The sequence below is a fragment of the Neodiprion fabricii genome, chromosome 4 (genome assembly GCF_021155785.1).
Source record: "Neodiprion fabricii isolate iyNeoFabr1 chromosome 4, iyNeoFabr1.1, whole genome shotgun sequence".
Classification (NCBI taxonomy): domain Eukaryota; kingdom Metazoa; phylum Arthropoda; class Insecta; order Hymenoptera; family Diprionidae; genus Neodiprion; species Neodiprion fabricii.
Genome location: NC_060242.1, coordinates 10,876,212 through 10,890,577, shown reverse-complemented (window position 1 = coordinate 10,890,577; position 14,366 = coordinate 10,876,212). Strand labels below are relative to the sequence as shown.

The window sequence follows — 14,366 nt, the reverse complement described above, 5'->3', positions numbered from 1 at the left end:
AGCTATCAAACTCTGTTTCTGGCGGCGTTGTAGTTCATACGAATTTTTGAGGTTAGAATCTCAAACAGTCGAGGTAGTGACTCGGAAAGTTGATGCTGATGCTCTTTGAAAATTGGCTTTATTCGACTAAAACGAGAAATCTGTTCAAATGTTGGGTGCCTGGAAGAAACGTAGCAGGTAGGTGCGAACACTTTATTCAATCATTTTTATTATTTCGTACATTAGAAATAACAATGGAATTTTTATTTATCAACAGGTGATACGGCTCAAATGAATACATCTCTGATATTCACTGTTATCTGCCCATTCAATTTGTCAGACGTACAAAGATCATCGCCACTTTTGAGCATCTACGCAACTTTCTCACTTTATTGTGATTTCAGGCGGTAATATTGAATTTTATCACTTTCGAAAATGAGACATCAAACCGAGCATTCAAGAAATTTGAATATCTTACTATCTGTAACGGTACTGTAAGTCTTTTTTTTCTCAAAATAGTTCAACAAAATTTACGAATAGTCGATAGTCAATGTATTTTTTCCGATTAACAATTTATTGCTACTACTATTTAAAATGTCCGAATGATTATCAGAATTTATTTCGCAAATTTTCAATGATGATCGATTAAATGAATGAAGGGAACCTAATACTCGAATTCAAAATTCAAGTAATATTAGATTTATTAAAATGATTTTTGTACTTGATATAAGTGCGGTTCGAAACAAAGAAAATCTAATCGAAAGCGTAGAACTCAGGAACGTAAATCACATCCTGTGATACAAGTTGAAGATCAAGTTTCTCAAAATGCGCCTCAATGTCACAATTAGCTTCAAGGACAATCATGTTTTAGAGTAAAGTCAATTTACAAGCAATGTGAAGATTGTGTCCCTTGTTCCATCAAAATAAATGAATATCTAATTTTTAACGAAATTTTCTGAAGATTTTTTCCCTAATAATGTAATCCGATACAATATCTTGTTCATAGTTCTCCGAACATCACCTTCTAACAAGGATATTTGGAAGGAGTCCCTCTGTTGCAGAAACCATTATAAAATTCTTGGTTTTCAATTCGCGCTATTGAATAACTCTGTGTTTTAGGTTCCATTTTCAATCTCAAAATAGGATTTTTCTTGCTTCAGATAATGCTAACATGAAATGCAGGAATAATTGCGGTACATGGAGATTCACAAGCTTTCAGTCTTAGCGTAGGACCCTACAAAGAGTGTGAAATTGAATTTGGTTTCAAGTTATCGTGCAACTAGCTAGCCAGATGACACTGTCAACTAAGATTGAATTCAAAGACATTTTCATTTTAACTTATTTAACAATTCTAGATTCAGATTGATTCAGTTTGCCTCACAAAATTCAACCCTACAATCTGATTAAGGACTTGAAAAACTATTTATCTGAATTCAATGCCACAGAGAGTAAAAGTAAGCTTCAAAATAAGATACCAAATCAAATAGTATAAAGTCCGAAAAACAATGCTGGTCAATAATAATGCTTGAATTGCAATGGTGCACAGGATGATTCCTGGGTAGAATGAATTGGCAGCAACGGTTAAGTAACAAACTTATCGCTATTGGCTCGATCAAAGTAAAATGATGTGATATACAGCCATCATGATCTGTAGTATATCCCGCTCTTTAATTTTGCCTCAACTGATGTTAGAAAGGTGGCGATGGCCTGATAAAATCCACTCTGGCACCTGATGTCAGACGAAACAACCAGGTTCGATGGTTCCAATGATTGCACCGCTCGAGAAACCAGGATCCTTGCCACTTAAACGTTTTGACCATCGGGTGGGGCATAATTTTCCTCGTGTTAATCAAAGTCTAAACTTTGAGCCTGCTGAGAAAAAAAACCAATTTTATCATTGAATTCATGTTGCAATATTCTCATTGTCAAAGATCACGTAATTGGAAATTCACTTACATGCTTCCATGCCTGACAAATTTAGTCCCGCTTTGACAATGAATTATTTCGGACCTGAAAATATAAGAAGCTATTATTATCAAACAGGATCTTTCGGTATTTTTTAAGGCAAAAAAAAAGGCGGCACTTTTTGAAAGGCAACCAATGGTCAGACGAGGGGTGATCAGAAGAGTGGAGATTGGTCTCCCAGTGTTATCGGACGATTGTCTTTCAAGTTATTGTTTTGTTTCCCAATTTTTCATTAGTAGCATGATTCACACTGTAATATTAACTGTTGTTCTTTTTCTCTTTTTATTCTTGGATATCTGGTGAACCCTCTTTGTCAACGGAACATTGATTGTTGTACAATGGAGCTGCAAAAATTTTGTCAACTAATCAATGATATCGGCGAGGGTTTTTGTGAGTATTGCGTCGGGTACGTTTTCTGTTGATTACTACTCTTTGTCCTCCTAAGCTTCGTGTTCAAGATGAATAATTTCTTCATTCCTTGTTACCCATTTCTTTTATTTATTTTTTGTTCATCGGCACTAATTACTGATTTCTGGAGCACTGCACCGTAACGAATTCACTCTGGAAATACCTTCTACTGGGTCTCAACTATTCATCTATTTTTAATTCTATGTAAATAAAGAATCTGTTCACAATAATTTACTTACCTACCTCTGTTTGTCCAGACTCCCACTTGTTAATGACATTTCACGTTGAATTTCAGATTTCTTCTTTCAATAAATAACACCAAATTTCTGTATCATTCGATGTTTGCTTTACCGTTAAATTCTTCATTGCTTCGGTTGAATATCTTCCGAAATCAACCAAGGCATTGCTGAACGATACTATTCTTCTTTGACAATTCACGCTACGTGAAAATAAACAGCAGCATAACATCAATCCACGGCTTTACACGCCAGAGAATTACAGCTTTTGTTTCATTTTGTGTACGTTGGCGCCTTGCTCAGCAGAAGAAAACAATCACCGCGGCGCGATTTCACCGACCGATGAGATTAAATTATTTGGCGCATGCGCGTTATATGTATAGTTTCGAGAGATTGTCCCGGTATATGATTACCCTAAACGGTGGATCACTTGACTCGTGGGTCCATCAAGAACGAAGCTAATTGCGCGTCAACTTGTGAACTGCAGGACACATAAACATCGACATTTCGAACGCACATTGCGGTCCTCAGATACAATTCCCGGACCACGCCTGGCTAACGGTCGTTCAACAACGACAGACTGCTCTGTCGGCAACGGTGCTGCGAAAACCCCCGGGGGAACAGCGCACCGTGTCTCTGCGAGCAAATGACTGGGCGTTCGCAGCCCTTATCGCGCGCCGGTCGCGCGGCAGCGGGTCGCGTCGCCTCAAACGAACACGTATGTCACGGTCACGACGCGTCGCCGCAGATCGCGGGATCGAGCTGTCGCTGCCGTTCGTTACGTTCCGGTGTTAGCGGAAGTCGAGAGAACGAACGAATCCGGCACGGCGACGCACAGACCGCGCGTTCGGTTTGCCGCTCATGTGAAGAAGTTCCGTCCACGTTCCGCCGCGGGGGGCTCCCAAGTCTCATGTACGGCGGGCGTTTACGGTCGTTTCCGTCGCTGGAACGTATGAAAAAGACGTTGTGTCCTCGTCCGTGTCAACGGTGTTGTTCTTGTACGAACGACCGTCGCCGACGACGGACTCACAATCTCACGACGACCTCAGAGAAGGCGAGACTACCCGCTGAATTCAAGCATATTACTAAGCAAAGGAAAAGAAATTAACTAGTATTTCCTCAGTAGTGGCGAGCGAACAGGAAACAGCCCAGCACTGAATCCCGCGGTTCTGCCGCCGGGAAAAGTAGTGTTTAGGAGGATTCACTAATCCCGGGGCGTCGGCCCGCGTCCAGGTCCATCTTGAATGGGGCCACTTACCCGCAGAGGGTGCCAGGCCCGTAGTGACGGGGACGCGCCACGGGAGGATCTCTCCTCAGAGTCAGGTTGCTTGAGATTGCAGCTGTAAGTGGGTGGTGAACTCCATCTCAGGCTGAATATGATCATGAGACCGATAGCAAACACGTACCGTGAGGGAAAGTTAAAAAGAACTTTGGAGAGAGAGTTTAAGAGTACGTGGAACTGTTCAGGGGTAAACCTGAGAAACCCGAAAGATCAAACGGGGAGATTCATTGTCAGCGACGCAGGCTTCGCCGCAGCTCGTGATGTCGGGACCTCGCGTCCACGGCACTCGGTCGCGATGCAATGTCCGGCGGCGCCGGCGTGCACTTCTCCCCTAGTAGGACGTCGCGACCCGTTGGGTGTCGGTCTAAGGCCATGTCGGTTGGCTGTCTCGGCAGTCTCGTCGGGGCAGACCCCCGGTTGCCCGTCCGTCTGCCCGGCGGTACCCGCACGGTAAAGAGCCGCATTGAACTGCGTCGGGCCCGCCGCAAGCGCGGTCAGCGATTCCCGGTGGTCGGACCTAGCGCCGTCCTTTGGCCTGGCCAGCTGTTGGCTGGCACTTTCAGGACCCGTCTTGAAACACGGACCAAGGAGTCTAACATGTGCGCGAGTCATTCGGACAAGCCAACCTGAAGGCGAAATGAAAGTAAAGGTCAGCCCAGCGCTGACCGAGAGAGGATGGGCCGCGTCAGGATGCGGCCCCGCACTTCCGGGGCGTCTCGTTCTCACTGCGAGAAGAGGCGCACCCAGAGCGTTCACGTTGGGACCCGAAAAATAGTAAACTGTGCCTGGTCAGGACGAAGTCAGGGGAAACCCTGATAGAGGTCTGTAGAGATTCTGACGTGCAAATCGATCTTTGGAACTGGGTATAGGGGTGTAAGACTAATCGAACCATCTAGTAGCTGGTTCCCTCTGAAGTTTCCCTCAGGATAACTGGCACTCGCGTACAAAACGTACACGAGTCTCATCCGGTGAAGCGAATGATTGGAGGCCTTGGGGCCGAAACGACCTCAACCTATTCTCAAACTTTAAATGGGTGAGATCTCTGGCTTGCTTGAACTATGAACCTACGAGATCTCGGATCAGAGTGCCAAGTGGGCCACTTTTGGTAAGCAGAACTGGCGCTGTGGGATGAACCAAACGCCGAGTCGAGGCGCCGAAGTCGACGCTTATGGGATACCATGAAAGTCGTTGGTTGCTTAAGACAGCAGAACGGTGGCCATGGAAATCGGAATCCGCTAAGGATGTTGTAACAACTCACCTGCCATAGCAACTAGTCCTGAGAATGGATGGCGCTGAATGTCGCGCCTATACTGGGCCGTCAGCGGCATACGAGGCGGCCTAGGCCGTCATGAAGCCCTGACGAGTAGGAGGGTCGCGGCGGTGTGCGCAGAAGGGTTTGGGCGTGAGCCTGCCTGGAGCCGCCGTCGGTGCAGATTTTTGTGGTAGAAGCAAATACTCCAGCGAGGCCCTGGAGGACTGACGTGGGGAAGGGTTTCGTGTAAACAGCCGTTGCACACAAGTCAGTTGATCCTAAGCCCTAGGAGAAATCCGATGACGATTTTGTTGTATTTCTATGCCTGACACTTGCGTCGTGACGTCGGTGATTGTGCGAACGTCGGGCCTCGCTCAGCGTCTTCCCGGCGTGGGCACGCGCGGTTTGAAATGTGACACACCCGTCGGGCGAAATGGAATCCGGTTCCTATTCCGGAACCCGGCAGCGGAACCGTTGACAAGTCGGGCCCTTGCAAGAGAGTTCGCCGGGGTAACCCAAAAAGACCTGGAGACGCCGTCGGGAGATATGAAAACAGTTTTCTTCTCTGAAATAGCGTTCGAATCCGCTGGAATCCTCTAGCAGGGAGATAGGGTTTGGAACGCGAAGAGCACCGCAGTTGCGGCGGTGTCCTGATCTTCCCCTCGGACCTTGAAAATCCAGGAGAGGGCCACGTGGAGGTCTCGCGCCGGTTTGTACCCATATCCGCAGCAGGTCTCCAATGTGAAGAGCCTCTAGTCGATAGACTTATGTAGGTAAGGGAAGTCGGCAAATTGAATCCGTAACTTCGGAATGAGGATTGGCTTTTAGGATCGGGGCGTGTCGGGCTTGGTCGGCAAGCGGGTTTGGCTGACGTGCTGGGCCTGGGCGAGGTGAAGGTAGTAACCGGATCCGAGCTCGGCCCCGTGCCTTGGCCTCCCGCGGATCTTCCTTGCTGCGAGGCTTCGGCGGCGGTCGCAGTTGCCGTCGTCCTTTTCGGCCGCCATCCAAAGGTCAGCTCAGAACTGGCATGGACTGGGGGAATCCGACTGTCTAATTGAAACAAAGCATTGCGATGGCCCTAGCGGGTGTTGACGCAATATGATTTCTGCCTAGTGCTCTGAATGTTGACGTGAAGAAATTCAAGCAAGCGTGGGTATACGGCGGAAGTAACCATGACTTTCTTAAGGACTCCCTGGTGAACGCCTTTAGCCTTGGAGCCTGTAAGGTGATAAATCCAAATTTTGAATTTATCCGCGGTTAAATTCGAATTCTATAATCGAAGAATCAATTGATTCTCGATTTCCAACCCCCTTCCCCTCGTTGGATCACACTACCGAGTTTGCCTTCGTGAGCTCGGTCTCTCTGCTCTGGGACGTTGAAGGGACTGGTCATTCGCTCATCTCTTTGTAGTCGACTCAACGGAAACTGGCCAGTAATAAAAACAAGATCTAACGTGGAGAAAATATTGAAATTATCGACTCCGATCCCGGATTCCAGTCCCAGGGCAGAAGCCAACGTGGTAAAAAACGAGCATCATAGATAAGTCGAAAATTGAATTATTGTTTATTCAAAAATCTCACCAAACTCCGAGACAAATCAGAAAACGATTTACAAATTGGAATAAGTGTGTGTGTGTATTTGTATGTGACTATGAGTGAAAAGATGTGTTTCATATGTAAAATAAAAGTAAAAATAATATAATTAAGAATTTCTTCTCTGCATGCACGATGTAAGGAGACTGTAGTGTGTAAATGTTTATGTTTACCCTTTTTAATCCTTTGCTTCCGATTATTACGGGCTTCTCATCGGAAGCAAAGGATTGAAAAGGGTAAACATAAACATCTACACACTACAGTCTCCTTACGTCGTGCATGCAGAGAAGAAATTCTTACTCATACAAATCGGGCACATGAAAACAAATTTGAACTCACCGGTTATGAGAGAAATTAATGACGACAGAGTCAGGGCGGCTAGGTGGTCTAGTGGAGTAAGTCTCCGGTAAAGCATCGCTAGATTCCAGGTTCGATTCCTGGCTCCGTCGTTAATTTTTCAAATTCACCAGTTGTTCAAATTCACATATTCTCAACAAAATTCTCTCGTAGATTAATGATTTGCACACCCGCATCTCATTTATTAGACGGCATTGCCGTCTTACGGGCTTCTCATCGGAAGCAATGGATTAAAAAGGGTAAACATAAACATCTACACACTACAGTCTCCTTACATCGTGCATGCAGAGAAGAAATTCTTACTCATACAAATCGGGCACATGAAAACAAATTTGAACTCACTGGTTATGAGAGAAATTAATGACAACAGAGTCAGGGCGGCTAGGTGGTCTAGTGGAGTAAGTCTCCGGTAAAGCATCGCTATATTCCAGGTTCGATTCCTGGCGCCGTCGTTAATTTTTCAAATTCACCAGTTGTTCAAATTTACATATTCCCAATAAAAATAATATACATCGATCTTATAAGCCTAAATGCCAACCGTACACCTCCTCGTAGTGAGAGTCGGGCAACGTCAGTGGAAACACAGGCGGCCGAGTATGGTGGCTATCTTCGGGCCTTGGTGGGTTGCCAGCCCCCTCGACCCTAACCGTGTTGGTCTAAATTTTAGAAACAAGCCTCGGATAGAAACAAACAACAGCCGGTCCGCTGACCGCGCTTAATTAACACAACCCGAAGCTGGACCCTCAAGGACTGAACGACAAGAGGCTCACTGATGTCGATTTCCCGGGCGCCCTCGAGAATTTTCGAGTGCTTTAGGAAGAGGTGTGCACGAAAACAGTGCACATAAGAATTGGTATGATTCCTTCAAACTTCAGAACACGGCTGCTACAGTGAAAGATAGATGGACTAGAGAAAAGAGGCTCATGCTAGCTAGAAAAGAAGCTGAACTAACGTATGCGGCTCAAGGTAAAAAAATTTTCCTCAACCAGGAATTGCTCAAGACCTATAGTGAAGAGAGAACTCTGGAATCAATTAAAGGACAACGAAGGAAGGACGAGCATAAGGAAGATGTGACCAAGTTTTTGGATGAACTACGTAGACAGCCTCGCAACGACAACGACGATAGTGACGAAAATCAGAGTTCTGATGACTCAGTCACTACTGACGAGGATCCTTTCCTGGCTTACTTTGACTCACTACAACCTCTAACCACCAAAGAGTTCTACGCGCCGAAGCTCAACGCCTTATGTGGAATTACACCAGACACAATAAGAGATAACGTACGAGCATACCTGGGCATTTATCTCAAAGAAATTTTCCCCGCCAACGTAAAATCGTATGACGAACATCCGCGTACACAAACGGCCCGGCAGCTAGCGCAAAGTGGGAAGAAAAGAAGAAGAGCTAATTACGCTAGAATACAGGATCTCTGGAAAAAGAACCCCAGTGAATGTGAAAAAAGGATTCTGGACGATCTAGTCGAACAGCAAGATTCGATACCAAAAGAGACCATGGAACCATATTGGAGGGCTGTATTTACTCGGGTGAAAAAGGCCGCTCCGATATCAGGTGATACAGTGAATACTCTAGACCACTCATGGAAACTTGTTACAATTAAAAAAATCAAGCTAGCATTTCCACCTAAAAATACAGCTGTTAGTCCGGATGGAGTGAACTCAAGGCTACTTAGATAAGTTCCATTGCCAATCCTTGCGAGGATTTTTAATCTGATCCTTTGGTGCGGTCAGCCACCAGAGGCATTATGTGTGTACCAGAACGGTATTGATACCAAAAAAGAAGGGTGCAGATCAATCAGGAGATTTTAGACCGATTACGGTCTCCTCGGTACTAATGAGAACCTTGCACAAAACGATCGCGAATAGATTAAAAGCGGTTTCCTTAGATAAACGTCTAAGAGCCTTTAGGAACACAGATGGATGTGCTGACAACACCATTTTATTAGACCTCACCCTAAAATATCACAGAAAAAGACATAAGAAGATGTTCGTAGCTATTCTCGATATGGCAAAGGCGTTTGACTCCGTATCTTTTGAAGCATTGAAGACCACGATGAGCGCCAAAGGTATACCACACCCGTTGATGAGCTACGTTATGACACTTCATCATAATAGCGTAACTACCCTACAGCATGGAAACTGGGAATCAGAGAAAATTAGTCCATCATGTGGCGTCAAAAAAGGAGATCCCTTGTCACCTACGCTATTTAACTTCCTGATAGATGAAATGCTGAAATCTTTAACACCGGAGATAGGTATAGACCTCAATGGGCTGCACATAAACGTCCTGGCATTTGCAGATGACTTAGTATTGGTTTCATCTACAGAAACGGGTCTTCAGATGTTAATCAACCAGGTAGCTTCGTATTTGAAGAAGGTTGGCCTCGAAGCCAACGCGAACAAATGTGCAACAATCGCACTTGAGTCTATACCAAGACAGAAGCGAACTGCGTTCGACGAGAAGTGCCGTTTTAAGATGAATGGCGTCACAATACCAGCCCTCAGAAGGAAAGACGAATTCAGGTATCTAGGTATAACATTTACACGGGAAGGGAGAGCGAAGCTTGATACCAAGGAAAACTTGGAGACACAGCTGGAACGACTAACCAAAGCCCCGCTCAAGCCACAGCAAAGGCTCTGGATACTGTGTAAGATAGCAGTACCAAGGGTCCAATATAAACTTATACTAGGCGATGCAACCTTTGGATACCTGAAAAAGATGGATGAAGTTATTCGTGCTACAAAACGGAAATGGTCGAACTTACCAAATGATGCGCGGAACGGATATTTCCACGCAGCTATTAAAAACGGAGGGCTGGGTATCACCTGCATTAGATGAACTGCTCCAGCACTCGGGCAGAGGAGGCTACAAGGGCTGCTGAAATCCTACTATATAACCGCACCAGTAGCTGGCGCCTACCTGGAAAAAGAAATATCAAGATCGGAAAACAAGATCAAAGACAGTACCAATGTGATCTTAAGGTCCAATAGAAGTATCGATGCATTCTGGACAAGCTAGCTCTATGATACTTATGATGGCGCACCACCAAAGGAGTCAAGGAAAACCAAACATTAGCACAAGTGGATTGTAGAAGGAACCGGTTCCTCACAAGCCGTGACTTCCTGAACTCGTGTAAAGCCCGAATCAACGCCCTCCCAACTCTCTCAAGAACTGCCAGGGGAAGAATAAAAGACCGAAATTGTAGAGAAGGATGCGGACGGATCGAAAACCTGAATCACATACTACAACACTGCCATCGCACGCACAAATCAAGAATAATAAGACACGCAGCGATATGTAAATACTAGGTGAGAAATTTAAAAAAGCTAGAATACGTGACAGAAGAAGAACCAAAGTTCAAAACAGATGAAGGTCTCAGAAAACCAGACATATTAGCCACCCTCGGAGAAACGTCGGTAATTTTAGACGCTCAGATAATAAACAACCGATTTGACCTATGTAAGGCTAACAAATGTAAAACTAAATACTATGCTGACAATGAATCTCTGATAAAAGAAATTGAAGAAAAATATGGTAGCGACGCTGTTCTGGTTAATGCAATTACGCTAAACTGGGGAGGAGTTTGGAGCAAAGCCTCGTGCAGTTATCTACTTACCAGAGGTTTCATCAGACAGAGAGACATCAAAGTGCTATCATCACGGACAATCATCGGGAGCATCACCGCATTCAACCAGTTCAGCAGAGCAACGACAGTGGGACCTGAAAAGAAAGAAAAAAGATACAGAAATATTTGATGGGAAAACAGCAACACCGGAAAGATAGGAAAGGAGGATGGGAGGGGCCAGTTTTACAACGGAGATATAGATCTATCACTTGGACATGAGTTCAGGCAATATAATGTTACATGAATATAGCCTATACTTGAGATGTGATTATTATGTGATTAAAAAAAAATAAAAATAGCCAAATGCCTTGTCATCTAATTAGTGACGCGCACGAATGGATTAACGAGATTCCAACTGTCCCTATCTACTATCTAGCGAAACCACTGCCAAGGAAGCGCGCTTGGAAAAATTAGCGGGCAAAGAAGACCCTGTTGAACTTGACTCTAGTCTGGCACTGTAAGGAGACATAAGAGGTGTAGCATAAGTGGGAGGTGGCAAAATCGCCGGTGAAATACCACTACTTTCATCGTTTGTTTACTTACTCGGTTGAGCAAAGCGCGTCGTCAAGGACTTTCGTCCCGGCTGTCACGGTGTTCTAGAGCCAAGCGTGTAAGAGTGGTGTGTGGCTTCGGCCGATCGTCGATCATACTCTCCCGTAATCCGATTAGAGGACACTGCCAGGCGGGGAATTTGACTGGGGCGGTACATCTGTCAAAAAATAACGCAGGTGTCCTGAGGCCAGCTCAGCGAGGACAGAAAACTCACGTAGAGCAGGAGGGCAAAGGCTGGCTTAATCTCGATGTTCAGTACGCATAGAGAATGCGAAAGCACGGCCAATCGATTCTTTTGGCTTGAAGAGTTTTCAGCATGAGGTGTCAGAAAAGTTACCACACGAATAACTGGCTTGTGGCGGCCAAGCGTTCATAGCGACGTCGCTTTTTGATCCTTCGATGTCGACTCTTCCTGTCATTGCGGAGCAGAATTCGCCAAGCGTTGGATTATTCACCCACCAATAGGGAACGTGAGCTGGGTTTAGACCGTCGTGAGACAGGTTAGTTTTACCCTACTGATGACTCGTTGTTGCGCTAGTGATCCTTCTCAGTACGAGAGGAAACGCAGGTTCGGACATTTGGTACACGCACTCGGTCGAGCGGCCGGTGGTGCGAAGCTACCATCCGTGTGATTATGCCTAAACGCCTCTAAGGCCGTATCCTCTCTAGTCAAAGGAGGCAACGATATTTCTAGGAGTCTCGTGGGTCGAAAGGCTCAAAACAATGTGACTTTACTAGTTGGCCGGTCCACGGACCGGTCGTCACACGAGCCCTGTTTGCCGAGCGGGGTCTTCGGCCTTTGTCGGGATTTTCCCGCTCGTCGGTCTGGCCTCGAACGGTCGATCATGGGTCATCCAGTTCGATGTAGAGACTCGGAATCGTCTGTGTTCGACTTGGGTACCTGGCGGGGTGTTGTACTCGGTAGAGCAGTTACCACGCTGAGATCTGTTGAGACTCAGCCCTTCTCTTGGGGATTCGTCTTGTCGGTTGGACGAGGCCCCAATGTTTGTGTTTGCAGAGCTGGCTCGACGCCGGTCGCGTGACGCGTCGCTGGTCCTATGTCGGACGAGTCGCGGGCGGACCGGCGCGGCCGTGCTCTGCTTGCCGAGCGAGTGCAATGGCAATGCGAGTACGGGGACTTGGAGAAAAAAATTTTTTCCCGTACCCGTTGCCACTCGAGATATATCGGAGGCAGCTCGGATCGCCGGTCAGCGAACGCAAGGCCGACAAGCGCGACCGGAGGGACCGGTGGACCCCCTCGGTACGTCACGGGATTCGGCGACGGTATTATAGGCCGTGATTATTCTTCCGATGATACGTCGACCGTCGGCCGTCGTATGCGATCCCCAAGGGACTTGGGAATTTTTTTCGTCCCAGGCGATGAAAAGGCAATGCGCTGCGTCCGGTGATAGTCGGCGCTGAACCCGCAAACCGACCGTGGTACGGCGAGACTCAAGGAAATTTTCGTCCGGGTCGACCGAAAGGCAATGAGCCACGTCCCGGAGCCGATGGAACGATGGCGGACTGACGGACCCCCGATGCGGCGCGACGGGACACTTGTAAAAATTTCCGCCCGAGTCAACCAAGAGGCGATGCGCGGCGTCCCGGAGTTGATACGGGCCGACGGGACCTGTTGAAGGTGCGGTCCGAGTCGAGCGAAAGGCTATGCGCGGCGTCCCGGAGTCAATACGGGCCGACGGGACTCGTTCAAGTTTTAGTCCGAGTCAAGCGAAGGGCGACGCGCGGCGTCCCGGAGTCGATCCGGGACGACGCGACTTGTGAAGAATTCGGTCCGAGTCTAGCGGAAGGCGATGCGCCGCGTCCTGGGGCCGATGAGACGACGGCGGACGGACGAACTCCCGATGCGGCGCGACCGTACTTACAGAAATTTCGACCCGAGTCGACGAAAAGGCGATGCGCGGCGTCCAGGAGTCGATCCAGGCCGACGGGACTTGTGAAAATTACGGTCTGAGACGAGCAAAAGGCGATGCGCGGCGTCCCGGAGTCGATACGTACCGACGGGACCTGTTGAAGCTGCGGTCCGAGTCGAGCGGAAGGCGATGCGCAGCGTCCCGGAGTCGATACGGGCCGACGGGACCTGTTGAAGCTGCGGTGCGAGTGGAGCGAAAGGCGACGCGAGGCGACCCGGAGTCGATACGGGCCGACGGGACTTGTAAAAATTCCGGTCCGAGTCAAGCGAAGGGCGACGCGCGGCGTCCCGGAGTCGATACGGGCAAACGGGACTCGTAGAAGTTTCGGTCCGAGTTGAGCGAAGGGCGACGCGCGGCGTCACGGAGTCGATACGGGCCGACGAAACTCTTTAAAGTTCCGGTCCGAGACGAGCGAAAGGCGACGCGCGGCATCCTAGAGTCGATACGGGCCGACAGGACTCGTTAAAGAACGGTCCGAGTCGAGCAAAAGGCGACGCGCGGCGCCCTGGAGTCGATCCGGACCGACGGGACTTGTCAAAATTTCGGTCCGAGTCGGCCGAAACGCGATGCGCGGCGTCCCGAAGTCGATCCGGGCCGGGATCCTGTCGGAACATCGTTAAATGAGCCTTGGTTAATTTCGACAAAGTTTCCAGAGTTCTAAATTTTTTTGATAGCCCGTGGAGGTGTCGCCCCGTGAGCCCTCGAATGGCCCTCGACGCGGTACCAAGAAGTTCGGCTCTTCGTGAAACACGAAAGGCGAAACGCTTCAACGCTCGCGTCAACTCGCTTCTTTCCGAGCGTACACTCAGAGACCAGAGATGTTATAACAACGTATCCCAGATGCTTTCAATCTAGCCGACGGGTACGGGAGATCGTTCGAACGCTCATAAGCCGAGTGTCGAGGTGGCGGCACACTGATCCGGGGCTGCCTGCAGGCAGTCCTGAAACACACAGCAGACGCGCGGCCGACGGGCTGTAAGACCCGGTAGGCGATGGGTGGCGCACGTCCAAGCCGAGATTTTGTATCGAAGCTCCCTGGTTGATCCTGCCTATAGTCATATGCTTGTCTCAAAGATTAAGCCATGCATGTCTCAGTGCAAGCCAAATTGAGGTGAAACCGCGAATGGCTCATTATATCAGTTATGGTTCCTTAGATCGTACACACATTT

At 47.7% G+C, this 14,366-nt stretch overlaps 1 pseudogene; it reads left to right on the top strand.

The window, feature by feature from the left end:
• Positions 1-3,628: 3,628 nt before the first annotated feature.
• LOC124181844 lies at positions 3,629-12,245 on the top strand (annotated as a pseudogene).
• Positions 12,246-14,366: the final 2,121 nt, after the last annotated feature.